Source organism: Marmota marmota, unplaced genomic scaffold (assembly GCF_001458135.2).
Source record: "Marmota marmota marmota unplaced genomic scaffold, marMar, whole genome shotgun sequence".
In the NCBI taxonomy this organism is placed as follows: domain Eukaryota; kingdom Metazoa; phylum Chordata; class Mammalia; order Rodentia; family Sciuridae; genus Marmota; species Marmota marmota.
Genome location: NW_025999977.1, coordinates 45,259,060 through 45,281,212, shown reverse-complemented (window position 1 = coordinate 45,281,212; position 22,153 = coordinate 45,259,060). Strand labels below are relative to the sequence as shown.

General features: G+C 35.4%; 1 protein-coding gene across 1 annotated transcript in view; it reads left to right on the top strand.

Moving 5' to 3' along the window:
* The window catches only part of Tdrd15 (tudor domain containing 15), a 57,012-nt gene that overhangs the window by 5,661 nt on the left and 29,198 nt on the right, over positions 1 to 22,153 (top strand). Inside the window, exons 2-3 of the mRNA XM_048804956.1 lie at positions 7,217 to 7,347; positions 21,044 to 21,126. The gene's annotated coding sequence lies outside the window, so the exon portion shown is untranslated. The remainder of the gene's footprint in view (positions 1 to 7,216; positions 7,348 to 21,043; positions 21,127 to 22,153) is intronic.

Below are 22,153 nucleotides of genomic sequence, written 5' to 3'. Positions count from 1 at the left end.
GGTGCGTATATACTACATTTTCCTAACCCATTCATCTGTTGATAGGAGCCTGAACTGATTCCATAACTTGGCTATTGTGAGTTGCACTGCTATAAATATTGATGAGTCTGCATAACTGGAGTATGCTGATTTCAGTCCTTTTGGATAAATGTCAAGGAGTGGGATAGCTGGGTCATATGATGGTTCTATTCCTAGTTTTTTTGAAGAATCTCCAAATTGATTTCTAGAATGGTTGTACTAATTTGCAGTTCCACCAACAATGTATGAGTGTACCTGGCTCCCCCATCATTGTCAGCATTATTATTATTTGTATTCTTGATAATGGCCTTTCTGACTGGAGTGAGATTAAATCTCACTTTAACTTGATTTTCCCTGATTACTAAGGATATTAAATTTTTTTCATATATTTCTTGGCCATTGGTGTTTCTTCTTTTGAAAAAATGTCTGTTTCGTTCTCTTGCCCATTTATTGATTACGTTATTTATTTGTTTGTTTTAGTGTTAAGCTTTTTGAGTGCTTCATATATTCTGGATATTAATCCCCAGTCAGAGGACTAACTGGAAAAGATTTTTTGCCCTTCTGTAGGCTTTCTCTTCTCACTCAATGATTTCCTTTTCTGTGCAGAATCTGTTTAGTTTGGTTCTGTACCACTTATTAATTCTTGGTTTATTTCTTGAGATTTAGAGGTCCTGTTAAGGAAGTCAGTGTCTGCACCAGAATGTTGACTCTATGTTTTCTTCTTCTAGCCATTGCAAAATTTCTCGTTGAATTCCTAAGTCTTTGATCCATTTGTGTTTGACTTCTGTGCAGGGTGAAAGAGATATCTGGTTTTATTCTTTTCTATACATTGATATCCAGTTTTCTCATTTGTTTAAAAGGCTATCTTTTCTCCAACACATATTTTTTGCCCAGTTTTTAAATGTTTTTGTTGTTGTTAAAAAACCCTTTTTTCCTGTGGTAGGGATTCAACCAGGGCCTTGAATATATGAGAGAAGTGCTCTACCACTGAGTTATAGCCCCTATCCCAGCTTTTAAATTTTAAGAGTTCTTTGTATATTTTAGATACATGCTTTTACTATATTTGTGTTTTTCAAATGTTTTCTCCCATTCTGTGGGTTTTTTCATTATCTTAACAGTATCATTTGCAGAATAAATTAAAATTAATTATTTTAATTTTAATTATGTCCAGTTAATTATTTTCTCCTACATTTTTTGAAAGTGTTGTCTTGTATTTGCATTTATGCCTATGATCCTTCTTGAGTTAATTGTTTTAAATATTTAAGGTCTCTGTCTACTTTTGTGTTTCATATATAGCCTTCCAGTTGTTCCAGAACATTCAGTGACATAACACTCCTTTTTCCATTGAATTGCTTTTACTCCTTTTCAAAGATCAGCTGGCTACTATTGTAGATTTATTTCTGGGCTCTCTATTCATTCTATTGATCTATGCATCTATTCTCTATCCAGGACCACACCATCTATGAAACAGTGCCATAATTACTATGTAATGTCATAGTAAGTCTTGAAGTGAGCTAATTTTGATTCCTCAACTTTATTCTTTTTCAGTATTGTGTTGGGTATTGTAGGTCTCTTTCCTTTCCATATGAACTTTAGAATTAGTTCACTGATATCCATAAAATAGTTTTCTATGATTTTTTTATTGGGATTATGTTGGATCTATAGATCAAGGTGTGAAGAACTGATTTCTTAGTCATATTGAGGTGGTTTTATAAATAGCATTTAAAAAACTTCAAATTTCAGTTGTTCTTTGCGGGCGTATAGAAAAACAATTGACTTTTGTGTATTAATCATTTATCCTTTAAACTTGGTATAATCATTTATCAATTCCAGGAGATTTTTTTTATTGTTGTCTATCATTAGAGGTATGCTACAAAGATAGCAATGTCATCTGTGCAAGAAGATAGTTTTTTATTCTCCCTAATTTTCTTGTCTAATCATATGGCTATGACTTCCAATATAATGTTAAATAAGAATAGTGAGACAGGAATATCTTTGCTCATAATTTTATGGGGAAAACACTTAGTTTTTCAGTATGAAGCTAGTTGCAGGGTTATTTGTTTTGTTTTTCAGATGTTGAGATGTTTCCTAAACTTGATAACTATTCTTAGTTTGTTGAGTGTTCCAGTTAAAAAAAATTATATTTGATTTTGTCAAATGCTTTGTGTTAATTGATATTATCCCAATTTTTCTTCTTTAGCTATTTGATGTGGTGGGTTATACTGATTGATGTGGTGAGTTATATTGATTTGAATGTTGAATTAGGGTTGTATATCTGAAATAATCCCACTTGGTCATGTTTTATGTATTGTTGGATTTTATTTGCTAATATTTTTAAGAGTATTTTTGCATTTATGCTCATGAGAGATATATTGGTTGGTACTTTTCCTTCTAGAATGTGTTTATATTAGAACCTTATTGGTGTAGTGGTAAAGTACTGAAGAGGGGGAGCATTCTACAATCTTGTGGCTAGATTCCAGTGTTTTGGTGCACCTGGTTCCCTGGCATTTGATTTTCATGAATGTTTCTTAGCTCTCTTACCCCCAGCACTTAGGTTAGACTGGAAGGGCAGAGGGGACTGGTGATAGGACAATGCATTTTCCCCTGATAAAGCCTTTGCCCTAAACACTGAGTCTTGTTTATGGAACTTGCTCAAGGGTTATTTCAAAACAGGAACTGTTCTGTATACCTACGACCATGAAATTTTCCTTGGCTCTTTACTATGAAACTGTGGCAGGGATCCTGGAGGTAAAGCTCATGAACATGCAGACATCCTCCATTTTGCTGAGGCTCCAAGGAGTTTCTCACTCTCATAATAGACCCCACACAGTCTCCAGCAATTTGCCAAAATTGCTATTTAAATGTTCCTATCAATTTATGGCTCCAGTGACTTCTGCTCCAGGTAAGCAAGTCTCACTGACTCTCTAGATGCAAATATTTGTCCAGATTGGGTTAGCTGTTTACCTTACAATCTCGGTTCCTTCAAGTGTTCCCTAACAGTCTTTGATTTTCAGTTTCTTCATTACTTTTTAAATTGTTATACAATTGGGAGTGATGACTTCCAAGTTTTTTACATGTAGGGCTGAAACCTAAAGTTCCAACTTTATTCTTGGCATTTGGATATGTAATTGTGCCAGCACCATTTGTTGGAGAGACTGTTCTTTCTCCATTGAATCTTTTGGCACTTTGTCACAAACATTTGACCGTAAATGTGAGGGTTTATTTTTGAACTCTCTAGTCTATTGATCTGTATGTCTTACTCTTACTACACAGTCTTGATTAGAATGGCTTTGTAGTACATTTTTTAAAAAATGGGAGTTCTCCATTTCCATTATTCTTTTCCAAGATTGGCGGCTCTGGTTCCCTTGCATTTCCATATGAATTTTAAGGTCGTTTGTCAATTTCTGTAAAGAAACCAGATGGGATTTTTGAAATGGAGTTCATCAAATCCGTAGATCAATTTAGGGAGTCTCAATATTTTAATAGGATATGTCTTCTGACTCTTTTCATTCATTTAGGTCTTCTTTAATTTCTTTTAGTGGATTTTACAGTTTTCCTTATACAAATATTATACTTTTTTGTTAAATTTATTCTTAAATATTTTGTCATTTTAATGCTATTATAAATAAAATTGTTTTCTTAGTTTCATTTTTTGAATTGTTCATTACTAGAAAATCAATAAAATTGATTTTCTATGTGGATCTTATGACATCAATATTGCAGATTTTATATTCTATTTTTCTTTTTTTCATATTTCTTATAATTTTGAGGAGCTTCTTTTAGGGCATTGTTAAAGCTTCTCTATGATTCAGGGCAATTGGATTTAAATATTTTCACAAGATTTAACAATTAGATCCAGTGTTATACTAAGAAAGTGTAGCAATGATAAAGTAAACAGTAGCTAGAATGAGTCTTAGGATTGAGAATGGATTTTTTAAAATTCTTGGCCTAATATGAAGGTTTAATGAGCTGCAGAGAAGAAGCCAGAGGAAAGATAGAGCTTGATCTTAAAGAAATGATGGAGATGGCTGAGTTAAAGGTGTTCGAGAAGCCAAGAGGGAGTGGGTTTAAGACGTCTTAAGATTCAGCTTGGCTTTGATTTGGGAAAGGCGTCAAAGATGTAAATAAAAATGATCATGTGGAATAGAATACACATGAAAACTATTGACAGAAATTCAGCAGCCAATGAAAAGCATTTTTGATGCTTTTGGCCTCTCCATGAGAGAGGTACCAGTGATCTGATGGGAAGTGTTTTCAGGAGAGTGTTGAAGTTTGCCTTAATTATTTGGAAAACAGTTTGGACTTCAGAGAGTGAAATCAGTCTTTTTTAGTAGAAAATCTTTAATAAAGACTCCCTGAAGTCTTTTTTATGCAAAGAAATTTATTTAAAGGAACAGAAAATTCTCTAAAGTCTTTTTATAGAAAAATTATGTTATTATTGTGGCAAGTGAAATCAGATCAGAATAAAGGCAGATGTGTAAAAGATCCCCAGTGTGTTTCTACCTTCTGGATGGTTTGCCAATAAAGCTTAAGAGAAGTTTTAATTAAGCATTATGTGAACTGTCCTGTGTCCAAAGCCCATTTGATTTTGTGTCCCATCACCCTCACTGCCTTCCTGAGTTCTTTATTGTCACTGAAATGGATCAGTAAGAAATGCCTTTGCAAACCTCTGATGGGGATAGGAAAGCTGCTGTATGCATCATAGGATGATCCTGTCCCTGCCTCAGGGCTTAAAAAGAAAACTGTAGAATACATTCTCCAACATCAAAATGAAATCTCAGCTTTCACATGAAATTCTGGAATAAGATTCCGTGGCATCTGTTCCAACAGAAACTGAGGCCTGGGCAAGTATTTTTCATTTTCAGAAATGTGCTTTTGTTCACAGAGGAGTTATGGATTGATGTTTATATTCCTCACTCCAAATTCATATGTTGAAGCCCTAGCACCCACCTAGTGTGATGATGTTTGGAGATGAGGCCTTTGGGACATAGCTGGGTTACATGGGGACATGGAGGTGAGGCCCCTGTAAGAAGAGACACCACAGATCTTACTTTCTACTTCTCCCCTAGCACCCATTCACACAGACAAGTCACGTGAGCACTCACAAGATGGCATCTACCTACAAGCCAAGGGGACAGGCCTCAGAATGAAACCAGTCTTGTTGCCACCTTGATCTTGGACTTCCATGTCTCCATAACTATGAGGAAAAAGACCCTGTTTTTTAGTCATACAATTTATGGTATTTTTATCCTGGCATTTTGAGCCAAATCACAAGGTAGTATTTCCTAAGTGTCATCTATGCATTTAGCACTGTTTCTCATTTAAGCATTGAAACAAAATGAGTGTTAGTTATTTTCAGTCTGCCAATGAGGGAAATAAAGCTCAACATCACACAGCTATCAAGTGATGGCAGTTATTATCAATTGCCCTCTACTCTAAAGAAGCTGTAGCAATTGATTCTGTCACCAGCAATCCATGCACTTTCCAACCTTGATCATTAACTCTCAAGTATTTTTTTATGATCCTTGATATTCTGTCTCATGAAAATGTCTTGCTCTCATAGCTTCCTTTTCTAAGCTAATAGTCAAAGATAGTGAAGTCTTCTAAACTTGTTACAAAATATTGGCTTTAATGCTGCTATACAAGTATATATATATCTATATTATATATCATATTTATTGAACTAACTCTCATGTCCCATGATGCACACTTAGGACATTAAGTCCTTTGCAATTAAAACAATATCAACAAAAACTATAAAAATGATGCTTTCAGTAAGCATTAAGTGTACATATTTTTGCAGCCATATGTAAGTCTACTGGTAGGATAGAGTCCCAGAAGTAGAATTGATATTTCTGAAGCTGTATCGGTTTTATATCTTCTCTTACACAGTCTTCCTTGCTAAAAATTTCTTCTATGTTTTCTTCTAGTGCCTTTGTGATTTCAGTTTTTTATATTTACTTCTTGGATCAATCTGGAATTTATTTTTGCATGAAGAGTAGGGAAAGGTCTCACATTAATATGTTTTGCTAACACTTACTGAAAAATCCATTTTCTATAGTAATTGGAAATTATGCTTTTATTATTTAAAAAATCCTCATATTATTGATCTCCCACTGTACTGTTTATTCTATTTCATTGATATATTTGAATATTGACATAATTAATTTTTAACTGGATAATATCTTCATAGCTGTGTCCTAAAACACAAAGACTCTAGAATCAGAATGCTTGATGTCAAATCCTATCTCCTCCATTTACTTAGGGTGTGATTTTGTGTAGCTACTAAAATCTCTTTGTTCTTCAGATTCTTCATTTCTAAAAAAAGATAAGTTGTCAAACTAGTATTGACTATTGGATTTCTTCTCTAAATCCAAATCTTGAGATGGACAGAAAAGAGAAAGGAGTTGAAGGATCTTAGAGCCATACTTAGAAAGTAACAAGATACCTCATGAGGATTTTTGGGCAAACATCAGATAGTTACAGATAGTTACTGGTGACTTAGAAACCGAAGTCACCATGGAAACATTTTGGAGAGAGATTGAGGGAGGAAAATTCTGATTTTACTCTGTATTATTTCCCATGTTATTCTAGTGGGGACCTGAACTCGGAGGTGAGATTAAGGGAATTGAAACTGATATGAGACTGAGTAATGTCCCTAATACTCCATAAATGTTGGGTGATGTTTGCCTTCTGTGAGAATAATAATCAGAGCTATTAATAATTAGGGTAATCAGAGCTGCACAAAATAGAGGTCTCAAAACATAAAACAAAAATACAACTGAAGGGATATGCACTAATGAGGAAGCCAGGATCCCAGCACCCCTTTCCCTATTGCTCTCCGACAAAGGGTAGTGGCATCAGCCTGAGGCAGCCAGTTAACATCTCAGTGCTGAAGGCTGTTATCATAGTCACCTTTCCATTGCTGTGACAAAATACCTGAGATACAAAACTTCAGAGGAAGAAATATTTATTTTGGCTCACAGTTTCAGAGGTTTCAGTTAGTCCATGATCACTTGGCTCCACTGCTTTGGGCCTGTGGAGAGGTAGAACATCACAGTAGGAAAGGATGTGGTATAGCAAAGCTGCTCACCTCATGGTGATCAGGAAGCAAAGAAAGAAAGAAAGGAGTAGCCAGTGTTTCAATATCTTTTTCAAGGGCATACCTCCAATGACCTTTCTTCCTTCCTTCCTCTAGGCCTCCCCTCTTAAAGGTTACACCACCTCCCAGTAGCACCATCTGCCAGGGTACAAGCCTATAACACAGGAGCCTTGGGGAACATTTAAGATTCAAACCATAACAGTTGTCTTGGATGGAGCCTCATCAAGGTAGGTGAAATGGCAAGTTTAAGCAGTTGTCAAGTAGCCAAACCAGAGCTTGAACATGTCCTCTTTGTTTAAAAAATCTCATCAAATCAAATCAAAACAAAAAGCTGTTCTTTAAATAACTTCTATTAGGTAGAATTCTTCAGTAATGACAAAAATAACAACTTTCTTCTTAACATGCAATGGAAAACACTGTTGGACTCAATGAATTTTTGAGTCATAATGACTATAATAATAATTATAATAAAATTTCTACAATAAAATGTTTCCTCACAGTATAGAATGTTAAGAAAGAGGGAAATGTTTAGTTGTTTGATATTTTTACTATTTTGGATATATGTGCTTTGCTGACAAGTTGAAGTTGAAACTTAAAGATTACTTAGAGACTTTCTGAGGTATGTGTTTGCATGTGTGGTATGTGTATGTGCATGTGGTGTGTGTATGTATGTGGTGTGTGTCTGTGTATGTGTAGTGGGAAGATGGTAGGCAACATTTCTTTGATAGAAAATATCCAGAAACACAGCTAGCAAATTTTACCTAGTCTATTAAGCATTCTTAAGTCAAAACCTTTTTGTTTTAAAACATGAAAAATCAAGTTGGGTTTGTTTAACTGAAAAAGAAATTTCTGGAAAAATATAGGGTATTGTATGGATTCCAGGAAAAATTTAGACAGTTAATGTACAGAAACTTTGGAACCTCAATAATAAGAGTCCCCAGACTTTCTGTTTAGAGTTCTACCATTAACACAGTCTGTAACATATCCCCAATTTTTGTGTTGAGAGAGAGAATAAGATCAAACTAACCTACGTCAGGTATCTGTACCTGAGCTGTGTTGAAGGGAAGAGTCATGTGGTCTGATCATCTCTACCCTTGACCTTCCGCTTTCAGATGCTCATTGTGGTCACAGATGCCAGAACTGCTAGAGATGATCTATATCAACTCCATTTTTCATAATGATGGAACACTGTGGGAAGTTAAGCAACACACTCAGGAGCGGAGGTGGTGATATGTAGTCTGAGTGAAGAGACTCCAAGCAATATTTCCACTTCTGTCCTCCACCCCTATTTCCAGATCTTGGCTCTTAATACCTCTGATCTGACACATTATGAGAGACTTCTCATTCGTCATGATCTCAACCTGATTGATCCTAAAATATTCATTAGAGGTCTCCTCAAAACAATTATGATTATATTATTCTTTTATTTTAATTTAAAATCTTCACTGGTTACCTCCTGTCTATTGATCATTACAAACACAAATTTATTCATTCCCATAAAATGGGAAGTGTTAACAAGCAATTGGAGATTCTTGGGGTCTAATTTCTCTTAGTATAAATTAAAAGATTAAGAGGGGTACCGCATGTTTCTAAGGTCACACCCATGTTAAAGTTTTCAAGGCTTCATGCCATTGAGCTCCAAAATATCTTCCTAACCTCATTTTTTTCTATCTCCTTGATATAAACCCATCTTTACCATTTTATGTGTCCATACATTTTTGCCATTAGAAATACATTATCATATCACTTCAGAAAATATAAAGTTCAATATTTAAAAGTTCAGGAGCAACAAAGCCTCTTTCCTCAAATGAATTTCTCAGTTCAGTTTTTCATGTTCCATAAATTGTCATTGATTTGTTAATTTGATGAACACATATATACACAAATATTATACTAACATAAAATCTACAGACACCAAGGTTATTCACCCATAGATACAGTCTTAGAATAAAATCCTCTGAGTATGCACAAATGAACAAGACATAAGAATATAATAGAAAAGTACTTATGCTGGAGGAGTTTGATTATATATCCCCCTAGAGATAAAATTTCATTGGAATTACCTTCTCTCCATCCTGTCTTATTTCAAAGACTTTTCATAGAGCATATTGCTTTTATGTAGGGAGTTTATCACTAAACTTAACTCTTGTAATCTTAATTACTTTACTATTTCATTTTTTAAAAGTTTTTTAAACACTAGAATACAACCAATAATGACAAAGCCTTCCAGGAGTCTTATGAATGGAGTCATCCCAGATATCTGACTTTCTTTATGGCTCTTCTTTTTAACATGAACATTTGTATTCACTTTGTCATGCCAAAGAAAATCTTTCTATAATAAGCATCCTGCTCATAGAATAATGAACACACAGTGTTTTCTTTATGATTTGAAGTTCTGACTATCCTTTTCCATTTCTTTAAAAACCATTTATTGAGTAGACATTGAGGAAAGTTAACTACATGGACTCTGTATAGGACAGGAATGTTGTCATTTTCATTCATTTCTAAATAATTGGAAACTTCAGTATAAGCAATGAGTTATTTAGAAGTGAATTAAAAAATCTAGATGACTGGGTTCAATTTTTAATAAATGTTTCTAATTTTAATATACTGTGGTCAGTTTTCTATGTATATTTGTGAGTGTATATATGTGGGTATTACTGTCAATTCCTTTATGACTTTCTGTAGAACCAATATTTTGCAAATGTTATCTGGTTAAATGAATGAATTATATTACTTTTTTGGGTGTAAATTCTATGAACTTCGATTGGCATAAACTTAAGATTATTATTATTATTATTATTTTATATGTTTATTCTATTTATTTATATGTGGTGCTGAGGATCGAACCCAGGGCCTCACACATTCTAGGCAAGTGCTCTACTGCTGAGCCACAACCTCAGCCCAAGTTTATTATTTAAATACTCCGTATTTTTATTCATAGTATATCCTAGTGGGAGACTCAAACAGATGATTTATGATGTGGATTTGCTAATTTTCCTTTGTGATTTTACCAATTATTTTAGGTATTTCAAAATCAGGTTAGGGATATTTAAATTCATGATCATTCCATCTTTCTGGCATATTACTTAGCAATGTGAAATGTCCTCTTTTGATAATTTTAATGTTTTTTATTTTCAATTCTATTTTGATATCAATGGTGCCTCTACTTTCTTTTAGTAACTGGCAGCTATAGGTTTTTTAAATTTATATATGACAGTGGAATATATTATAATTCTTATTACACATATAGAGTACAATTTTTCATATCACTGGCTGTATACATAGTATATTCACACCAATTTGTGTCTTCATACCTGTACTTTGGATAATAATGATCATCATATTCCACCATCATGAATAACCCCATGCCCCCTCCCTTCCCCTACAACCCCTCTGCCCTATCTAGAGTTTGTCTATTCCTCCCATGCTCTCGCTCCCTATCCCACTATGAATCAGCCTCCTTATATCAAATAAAACATTCAGCATTTGTTTTTTTGGGATTGGCTAACTTTACTTAGCATTATCTTCTCTAACTCTATCCATTTACCTGCAAAGGCCATGATTTTATTCTCTTTGATTGCTGAGTAATATTCCATTGTGTATATATGCCACATTTGTTTTTATCCATTCATCTATTGAAGGGCATGTAGGTTGGTCCCACAGTTTAGCTATTGTGAATTGTGCTGCTATAAACATTGATATGGCTGTGTCCCTGTAGTATTCTGTTTTTAAGTCCTTTGGGTAAGCTATAGGTTTTTATACTTTTGGTCATCACAGTTTTTTATTTTCTTCAGTAGGTGAATAGAGTTTTAAAAATACAACCTGAGATTTTGCCTTGTAGGAAACAAAATTTTCCATATTTATTATTATTTAAAAATATGTATTTAGATCCCTTCTGCCATCTTATTGTGTGTTTTCAATTTGTGATCTTTTACCATCTCATGTTCTTTTGTTTCCCTCCCCAGGCTTGTAATGAGTTAATGGAATGTTCTTTGCCTCTTTTTGTAATGTACTGGTGGAAATTATACATTCTACTTTTATTTTTGCAGTGGGTATGTAGAATCTTTGTCTTAAGAGGCCACTTTTTTCCTAATAGTATCTGAATTTAATCACTTTATTGTCTTCTTAATTAGCCAATTCTTCATCATCATCTGCACTTCCACCTTAAATATCCCATGCTGACATAATCTATAATTTTGGCACCAGAGTGTTTTTTTTAATTTTTAAAATTTATATATGACAGCAGAATGCATTACAATTCTCATAACACATATAGAGCACAATTTTTCATATCTCTGGTTGAATACAAAGTATATTCACACCAATTTGTGTCTTTATACATGTACTTTGGATAATAATGTCCTCACATTCCACCATCATTAATAACCCCATCCCCCCTATCTTCCCTTCCCACCCCTCTACTCTATCTAGAGTTTGTCTATTCCTCCCACACTTCCCATTCCAACCCCACTATGGATCAGCCTCCTTATATCAGAGAAAACATTCAGCTTTTGGTTTTTTGGGATTGGCTAACTTCACTTAGATTTATCTTCTCTAACTCCATCCATTTACCTGTAAAGGCCATGATTTTTATTATCTTTTATTGCTGAGTGTCAGAAATATTTTTTTTATCCATTCATCTTTTGAAGGACATCTAGGTTGGTCCCACAGTTTAGCTATTGTGAGTTGTGCTGCTATATACATTGATGTGGCTGTGTCCCTGTAGTGTGCTGTTTTTAAGTCCTTTGGGTATAGACCAAGGAGAGGGACAGCTGGGTCAAATGGTGATTCCATTCCCAATTTTCCAGGAAATCTCCATACTGCTTTCCAGATTGGCTGCACCAATTTGCAGACCCACCAGCAATGTATGAGTGTACCTTCCCCCCCCCCCCCCCCCCCCCCCCCCCCCCCCCCCCCCCCCCNCCCCCCCCCATCCTTTCCAACACTTATTGTGGTTTGTCTTCATAATAGCTGCCATTCTTACTGGAGTGAGATGAAATCTTTGAGTAGTTTTGATTTGCATTTCTCTAATTGCTAGTGACGATGAACATTTTTTCATATATTTGTTGATTGTATATCCTCTTCTGAGAAGTGTCTGTTCAGGTTCTTGGCCCATTTATTGATTGGTTATTTGCTTTTTTGGTGCTTAGCTTCTTGAGTTCTTCATATACCCTAGTGATTAGTGCTCTATCTGATGTGTGAGAGGTAAAGATTTGCTCCCAAGATATAGGCTCTCTATTTACTTCACTGTTTGTTGCTTTTGCTGAGAAGAAACTTTTTAGTTTGAGTCCATCCCATTTATTGATTCTTGATTTTAATTCTTATACCAAAGGAGTCTTATTAAGGAAGTTGGGGCCTAATCCCACATGATGGAGATTAGGGCCTACTTCTTCTATTAGAGCAGGGGCTCTAGTTTTATTCCCAGATCCTTGATCCACCTTGAGTTGAGTTTTGTGCATGGTGAGAGATAGGGGTTTAATTTCATTTTGTTGCATATGGATTTCCAGTTTTCACCACACCATTTGTTGAAGAGGCTATCTTTTCTCCATTGCATGTTTTTGGCGCCTTTGTCTAATATAAGATAATTGTAATTTTGTGTGTTAGTTTCTGTGTCTGCTATTCTGTACCATTGGTCTGTTTTGGTACCAATACCAAGCTGTTTTTGTTACTATTGCTCTGTAGTATAGTTTAAGGTCTGGTATAGTGATTCCACCTGCTTTGCTCTTTCAGCTAAGGATTGCTTTAGCTATTATGGATCTCTTATTTTTCCAGATGAATTTTATGATTGCTTTTTCTATTTCTATGAGGAATGTGATTGGGATTTTGCTCAGAATTGCATTAAACCTGTATAATGCTTTTGATAGTATGGTCAGCTTGCTAATATTAATTCTGTTTATCCAAGAGCAAGGTAGAACTTTCCATCTTCTAAGGTGTTCTCTAATTTCTTTCTTTAGGGCTCTGTAATCTTTATTATATAGATCTTTCACCTCTTTTGTTAAGTTTATTCGAAAGTATTTTTTTGAGGCTATTGTAAATGGGGTTGATTTCCTCATTTCCCTTTCTGAGGATTTATCACTGATATACAGAAATGCATTTGATTTTACGGGTGTTGATTTTATATTTTCTGAATTTATTTACTAGTTCTAGAAGTTTTCTGGTGGAACTTTTAGGGTCAGAGTTTTTTTTTTTAAAAATAATTTTAGGGGCTGGTGTTGTGGCTTAGTGATAGAGTGCTCACTTAGCATGGGCAAAGTCCTGAGTTTTTATACCTTTATTTTATTTATTTATAATAATATAATAATATAAATAAATAAAATAAAGGTATAAAAATTAAAAAAATAATTTTGGAGTGATATTTCATGGAAAAATTATTTTATGATTTTCTTTGCTTTCCACTTACCAATAGTTTCAGAGTTGGAAACTTAATCCCCAGATTTATAATGTTTGGAGATAGGGCCTTTGTAAAATAATTAGGATTAGATGAGGTCATGAGGGTAGAGACCCTATGATGACATTTATCAGAAGAGGAAGAGAGACCTCAGCTAGCAGGCTTGCTCTGTCTCTCCATGTGATGCCCTCTGTCATGTTATGATACAGTAGGAAGGCCCTTACCAAATGCCAAAGCCATGGTTTTGGACTTCCTAGCTTCCAGAACCATGAGGTGAATAAACCTCTGTTTTTTATAAATTACCCAGTCTGTAGTACTTAATTATAGCAGCAGAAAATGGAGTAAGATATTACTGCAGCTCATTGTTAAGTCCTGGATTTATTTTCTATGTATATTCACTAGTACTTTCAGCTTTCAGTAAGAATCTGTTGTGTTGTAAAAATTTCTAAATCCTGGATATTTGAATAAAAAGTCTTATTTTCATCCTCTCATCTCAATGGTATACTGGCTGATCATAGGAATTTTGACTTGAACTTCTTTCTCTTCAGCAAACTAAAGATATTGTTCAATATCTTTTTCATCCCGTATTGTTCATGAAAAATACAGTGCCAGATATGATTACTTTGCCCATAAAATTACTTTGACCAGTCTTTTTCTTATCCTCTCTGGAGGCTTCAGCAGTTTTTCTTTATATTTGTAGCCTCAAGCATATTGACTATCTCCTTAACTTGTACATATGTAGGGCCTTTTTTTTTCTGATTACTTATTCATCATTCATTCATTCATTTAAATCTTGTTCTACAGTTGTTGGACAATTTCAGCCTGAGGACTTATATCTATCCTATTATTTATCCAGATCTTAACCACTTCTATTCTCATTATTATTTGATAAATAAATATTATGATTTACAGAACTTTCTTCCATCACCACGTCCTGCTTTCTGTGGCTCTAGACTTTCTTTTTTTTTTTTTTAAAGAGAGAGAGAGAGAATTTTTTAATTTTGTTTTTTTAGTTTTCGGCAGACAACATCTTTGTATGTGTTGCTGAGGATAGAATCCGGGCCACACACATGCCAGGCGAGCACGCTACTGCTTGAGCCACATCCCCAGCCCCTGGCTCTTGACTTTCTAAATTCCTTTTCAGCTGTACCCATTTTTATATTTGTATCTAATTAATTTTTAATTTTAATAATTATTTTTTATTTTGAAGGTTTGACTTTGATTTGTTTCACAGACAGTTCCTGACTTCTTATTGTGATATCATACTGTGTCTGAAGATACTGATTAAACTTAAGAAAAGTCCTTTGCTTGTTGTCTGTTAACTTTTCCTTTACTATAATTATGGTTGTTGTGTATTTCTCATAGTGACTGTGTGCCACATGTTATTGGTTCCTGATTGTGGATGCACCTGTGTGGCTTGAATTCCCTGCTATACCCTTTATATTTCTACTCCCACAGTGGGCTTTGGAGGGCCTATAATAGCTACTAATTGAAAACAGTCCCCCCAACCCCTGCCCACAGTTTTCAAAGAGAGTGAGGAAAAGGTGGAATGTGTGCTGGGAAAATTAAGCCTGAGGAAAAATTGGATGCCTCAGAAGCCTGATTTCAGGCTTAATTTTTCCTTCAGGGCATTGCCAGGCCCTGCCTCTCCTTCTTAAACTTGAATCCTGCCCACAGACAGATATGCATGGGTAGAGAGAAGAGTGGGTTCATGTGCATGGAGAGTGTGGGTACCCATTTGTTTCCCTGCCATTTCATTGACTTCTGGCTCTTCTCTATCCCTAATTTCTACCACCTCTGGGCCTGGGGTATCCTTGATAATCTCCTGTAGTCTGTAGTAGATGTTTCAGAATGCTCCAGCATAAATCCCAGGCTGCAACAACCCTCTTCAAATTTATCTTGTGTACTTTTAGACTCTCAGGGAAATTCTCCTAATTTTCTATTAGTCAATAATCTCTTTGAGTTTGGAGAGAAAACTATGCTTTTACATACTTAAAAGGGGGAAAAAAAGTCTAAGGCTTAGAGTGGAAGGACAGAATGGAGTAAAGGAGAAGGAAACATGCTATTTGCACTTAATTTCCCATCTTGAAAGGGAAAGCCTTTGCTTTTCTTTCAGGTTGCATGCCTTTTTCTTATTGATATCAGGGATATTAACTACTGTCTATGTTGCAAATGTTTATTACATGTACCTCTAATTTTATTTAAGGTATTTACAGAGATGTAGAATTTTACATTTTTATGATTACTTTTACAATGAAAAAAAAATACTTCCCTTACAGTCATTTCTGAATAGTGCCACACTCAGGAGACTTTCCTACTCCACAATTTAGAAAATATTTCACGTCTTGTGTTTGTGCTCAGCTATTTCATGTTTGAATATAGATCCATTATGAATCTAATGTTTTCGTTTGATGTAAGATTTGTTGTGTTTTCTATTCCCAGTTTTCCAAAAGGGAGTTTTATGGCAGTTCTTCCCTGCTTCACTCACTTGTTTTGGGTGGAGGGTGCGAGGATCAGTAAACACTTTTTAGTTCATAGTTCACCAACCCATAAAGAATCACATCCATATTTGATGACTGGACTGTCCAGTACTCAGAATTCTTAAACTTTGAGACGACAGTAGCAACTGCATGGAATTTGTGGTTATCTCTCTTGGGGAGATGATGCATATGTAGAAGGACATGTGACAATTCACAGTAGCCAGAGGAACTGACAGTGGCAAAGAGCCATTTGCTTTCCAGTTCTTCCTTTGTGCACACAGCAGGGTCCACCTCTGGCTTCCCTCACAGCCACATGACTAAGTCCTCTTCAGTGCAGTACAGCCTGAACAGACAGCTGTGGCAGGCTCATACAAAGCCCTCAATTGTATCCCTCCATCCTTTTGGGGGGATGGATACAGCTGATCAGGTTCCAGAAGATGGGCCATGAGCTGCACATATTCTAGAGCATGAGACAGAATGCAGGACAACTTCCTGCTGACCAAAACCAATCACCTTGGATTAGTACTTAGGTGAGAAATAAACTTCTCTGGTTCTCACCCAAAATGAGATGGCAGCGAAGTGTAAGTTTGCTTTAGGTTTGTTGTTGACATGCTAAATTGAGTTCAAGAGATTCCTCCCATTCCCAGTTACTAAGAGGCTTTGTTGTTATTGTTTGAATAAGGAATGGGTGTTAAATTTTATCAAAAAGTTTTGACATCTATCAAATATATCCCCTTAAGTTGCTTGTTGTAATAAATTACAATTATCATGGTAGTCAAGTTCTTAGAATAAAACTATATTTAAATAAGATCATGATATTGTATTCTTATAGTGCAACACTGGACTTTGTTTTCAATTTTTAAAAATTATATCCAAATGTTTTATTGATTTAGTTTTCTTTTTTTAACTCTGTAAAATTGTCTAATTTTGGCATAGTTTTATTATGACTCTAGCTTTTCTATCATTATTGATAATTCATGTTCTCACATCCTTAGACTCAATTTTGATAATTTTTATTTACTTCTATATTTGCCTTTCTATATTTGCCTTTTTATTCAGATTATAATATTTTTGCTGTGTCCCTTCTTTAAAAATCTTTTTAATATCAACATTTATATATCTTTTAACATTAATGATGTGCATTGTATTTATTTATTGCAGTTTCTAAAGGTCTATGCAAGAACATAAATGTGAGTTTTGATTTAATACTTTCATTATTTTCTAAATTGTTTATTTTTTTGCTATGATTTTTATTAGTTCTTCTATGTTCCTCGATTTCATTATTTTTCTAACATCTGAGTACTGTCCATTGACGTTTTTTGTTTAATTAGAAGACATTCCACAAGCATTGATTCATAATATTTTTGTCCAAATATTTTAAAAATAATCTGTTAATTCATAACATTTTTCATAAAAAGACTTCTAAAAAGGACTGGCATAGAGTGCCTTATGCTAATTACTTCCAAGTTCAATGTCTTTCTTTTTTTCATTTTTCCATGGATTTTGATTTCTTTTTTTTTTTTGTGGTTCTGGGGATTAAACCCAGGGCCTTATGCATGCGAGGCAACACTCTACCAATTGAGCTATACCCCAAGCCCGTCTCCTGGATTTTGGAGGCGTGTTAGCTATACTTCACTTTTCATAACTCATGTCAGTTGAATGAGTAAGGAGTCATGACAATACCACATTCCTCTGTGTTTGGAGTTCTTGAGAGGCCATTTTAAACATACAAGTCTTTTTTATAATTATCTTACTGTAAACAAAAAGAAGTCTGATTTTATGTGGGTAATTTATTTCTTTTTCATTATTAATTGAGAAAATATACACATTGGACTGTATTTATATTCAAACATTCAAATCCTTAAACTACCAAAAATATGAGAGTTTCAAGTAACCAAAAAATAGTTACATAATCTTTAAATATTTTAATGGCCATATGTATAAACTGAAGTATCTTATTAATTTGATATGGCATTTTAAGTTTCATTATGTTTATCTATGAAGTTAGTGTTAGAAATAATAAGACAATAAAAATCTTTGCATGTTTTGCCTTTGGAATCTATTTTATTTTGCTGTTGGAGATTGAATTTAGGTCCTCAGGCCTGCTAAACATGCACTCTACCACTAAATTATGCCTATAGCCCTTCTATGAGAAACTGAGAAAAGTGAAATAATTGTCCCCAATCACAAGGTAGCGATAGAACTTGGATTTGAATACACATCATCCGGCTACTAACATTGTGCTCTCTCCATTATATCTCTCAGCCTGATGCTGTTGCTCTTGACAAAAATCTCTCCCTGTAACCCCTTTCTGTCATCACCACAGCAAAGCCTCATTGTTTTGGTACACTGAAAAGATCGTACTTACCGCAGCAATGTAATACCACTTTATACTGGGATTAAGCTGTGGTTATCTAATGATATTAATGATTTGCTGCAGCTTATCTTAGTTTGCCCCAGATAATTTGTCAATCAATACCCAACCTTTGGGTTTTTCTCTCTGACAATCTTACCAGTTCCAAGTTTCTAACAGGTTCTTGAGATTGCCTGCCTCTAGCTCTTTGAGCAATTTCTTGGTATGAAGGTCTTATGTAATATAAAATACCAACTAACCAATGGTGCATAGGATCCCTAGAGTTCAAGTTGGAAAGGGAGGAACATGGCTGATTTTTCTAGGTTGAGACAAGAGGAGTAGTTGCTGGAAAAAAATACTTTCTGAATATAATTGAGATTTTGTTTGGCCCATCAAAGATCTGTGTTCAACCTACGTCTGCATATCCATGAAGCAAGCCTTCTTCAGCCACCCCTATTCCAGCAGTCACTAGGTGCTCCTCTCACCTCTTAGAGCAGCCTATAATGACAAAGTAATTGTTGGTCATGATTGTTTTGTGTATTTGTCCTATCTCTCCAACCAAATAGAAAAAAATAGTATTTTCTATCATATCTGTGTCCCCATATCCTCTGCTGAGTGGGAAACATATAGTGACCATTATTTTTGTTTTTAAATTGTGATAAAATCTACATACCATAAACTGACATGTTAGCTAGTTTTAAGTGTAGAGTTCAGTGTCATTAAGTGCTTTTGCACTATTGTACAGCCATAGAATTTTTTATCATCCCAAACTGAAACTCTGTACCCATTAAACACTAATTATCCACCCCCTCAACCTGGCAACCACCATTCTATGGTCTATTTCTATGAGTGTGTAAGTGGAATCATACAATCTTTGTTCTTCTGTGTCTGATTATTTCATTTAACCTAATGTCCTCAAGGTTTATCTATGTTGTACGTGTGAGAGGATTTCAATTATTTTTAAGGCCAAGTTACACACACTCATACACACACAAACACACACACACAACATGTTGCTTATTCATTATTTGGGTTGTTCCCATCTGTTGGCTATTTGAATAATGCTTCCAGAGCATTGCTGTATAAATATCTATTTGAGTTGCTGCTGTCAATTCTTCCCAGAAGTGTAATTGCTGGATGGTATGGTTAACTTTTGTGAGGAGTGCTATAGTGTTTTCCACAACTGTTGTACCACTTTACATTTCCACCAGCAATGCACAAGAGTTCCAATTTCTCTGTACCATCCCAGTTGGCTTAAGCATTATATCTGAATTACAAAAGAAGAAATTGAAGTTCATAGATGGTACATCATTTGCCTACGATCACAGAGCTAATATTTGAAAATATTAAAACCATAACTTTATCCCTGATTTATTTTATTATTTGGGGAATTAAACAATCTATGTTCTTTGAGATTCTCCCCTGCATGCTCTCAACATGCCCAGACAAGGGCAGTGGACACATTGAGAAAAGATTTCAGAAAAGGAGACCTGCTCTTTTTCCCATATCTCCCAAGGTATCAAAGCCAGCAGGAAGGATTTAGGCTAGATATTAACTGAGTGGCTGGTGTTAGTGAGATACTGGAAAGAATTATCAAAGGATACTTTGAAATAATTCAAGTCCCCAAAATGCTATGTGTTGGAGTCCACATATCTGTCTGAAGGCACAGAAAGTAATTCGGTGGATCACTGTTAGTTACTTAAAAGCAAGGGATAAGCTGGATGACTTCACATGGTTTCTTCAAATTCTCTGTTCTACTAGATTCTACCAAGTTCATTTGTACCATTGAGGAAAGTTGTTCTTTGGAGCTGGCTTTGGATCTTGTTTTCTCAGTTGCTTCATCCTTGATCTCTAGTGAATTCAGACACCCCACTCTCAATTCTATTTTATACTTTCAAAGTTCACCCAGGCATCAGGGGAGAGATTCAAAATGACCTAACTGACCTGGGGTCCTCAGTTACTCCTTGGGTAGTTAACTTTCTATAGCACTGTGAGTTGGTTTCACTCAACCATGATATAAAGGAGATATAAAGGAGTTATAATTTTGGACTGAGATTAAAGGCAACAGTTCCAATGTCTGACCTTTATGCATTGTCAGGGCTAGAGCATGAAGCAGGCACAAGGTAGCTGGCTCAGGATAGCAAGCCTAGAAGAAAAATACCTAATGGGGAGGGAATTTATCTGGGTGTTTATCTCGATGCTGTCACCAATTAACTATCTGCCTTAGCACAATATTTGGGGAATTTTGATGTCTGTGTGACTTGATTCATGCTGGGCGGTCCCTCTGTCCTCCTCCAGAACTGTGATTGTGCACTATTTAGTGACCTGTAAAAACAGTTCTGCCACTTTTAAGTATTTAATATCAACATGTTTTAGTTTCCTCACTATTCTAAAGAAGGATCAGGACCTCCCACTCCACAGTAGTTAAGCAGAGATAAATAGTAGACCATTTTGAAAAGTTGTGTGCATTCCAAGCACTTTAAAGACCTTTTAAGGATAATGTTGAAATTACTCAAGAAATCATTTAAGAAACTGCTTGCTGAGAAATTGCTGTGTAAACAAAAGTGGTAATCAATTAATAAGTAATGTGCTTCTGAAACGCAAAAAAGAAAAATCTAAGAAGCAATTATTGGGAGGAAAAAAGCAAAGTACTGCCTCCCACCCACATCTTCTTTCTTTCCCCTTTTTATTCCTTGAAGAATTGTGTCAGGAGCTCTAACCGCCTACACAGTGAATAACTAGTGAAGAACTTGGTTTGGAGAAGAGATTACTGAAGCACCAGGTAAGCTCTGTGACCTGGAGTGATGATCACACTGTTCTTGCCTGCTATAGTTTGGATAGCAAATGTCCCCTAAAGACTCATGTGTTAAAGGCTTGTTTCCCAGTGTGGTACCACTGGGAGGTATGGAACCTTTAAGAGACAGGGCATGGTAGGAGGTCTCTAGGTTCTTCAAAGGCTATTGTGGAAACTCAGCCTCTTCTTTGCTGTTTTTTTATTTTTGCTTCCTGGCTATGATGAGAGTATAGAGTCGTTCATCTCTGCCATGCACTCCCAGCCTGATGAGCTATTTTGATGCAGGCCCAAAAGCTATGGGCTTAACAAATCATGGACTGGAATCTCCAAAACTGTGAGCCAAAATTAACCTTTTCTCTTTATAAGTTGATTATTTCAAGCATTTGTTATGGTGACAGAAAGCTGACAACTGCCTGACACAGGACAGTGTGGCCTTTAGAACAAAACAGGGTGGAGTGCTAAGGTGGGGAGAAAATTAGAGATGATCTGAGCAACTCTTTATTGTGCAGGTGACAAAAAATGAAGGTGGAGGAGGGGTTAGTTTTATTCATTTCCATATCAGAGTTGGCAATTGAAGAATGCAATGGAAACCAAGGTAAAAAAGGCAGGGGTGTATGTTATATACATACAACATTGTAAATAGATGCATTTTGAGATGCGGGTCCGGTCTTGCAGAAGTTAGAGAACAACTTAAGATCAGTCCAAACCAGGTATCATTTCCATGAATACATGGAGTTAAGACTAACAGAACCTGGCTTAGCACTTAGCTGATCCTCTTTCCTACCCAAATTCCTTCTAACCACAGACAACATGACCTGTTGTTAGAAACCACCCTTCACAGATCTGTGTCTTTCCTTCTTAGCTAGAGAGTCTGTTGGCAGTCAGTGCAGGATCACAATAACCCACAAACTTCTATCCTTCTTCTGTTTCCATGCACTCCCTTGCTTTCTCTCTGTTTTAATTGCCTGAATTTTAGTGCCTGTGATAAGAACTTAGGGATAATGTCACACAGTTC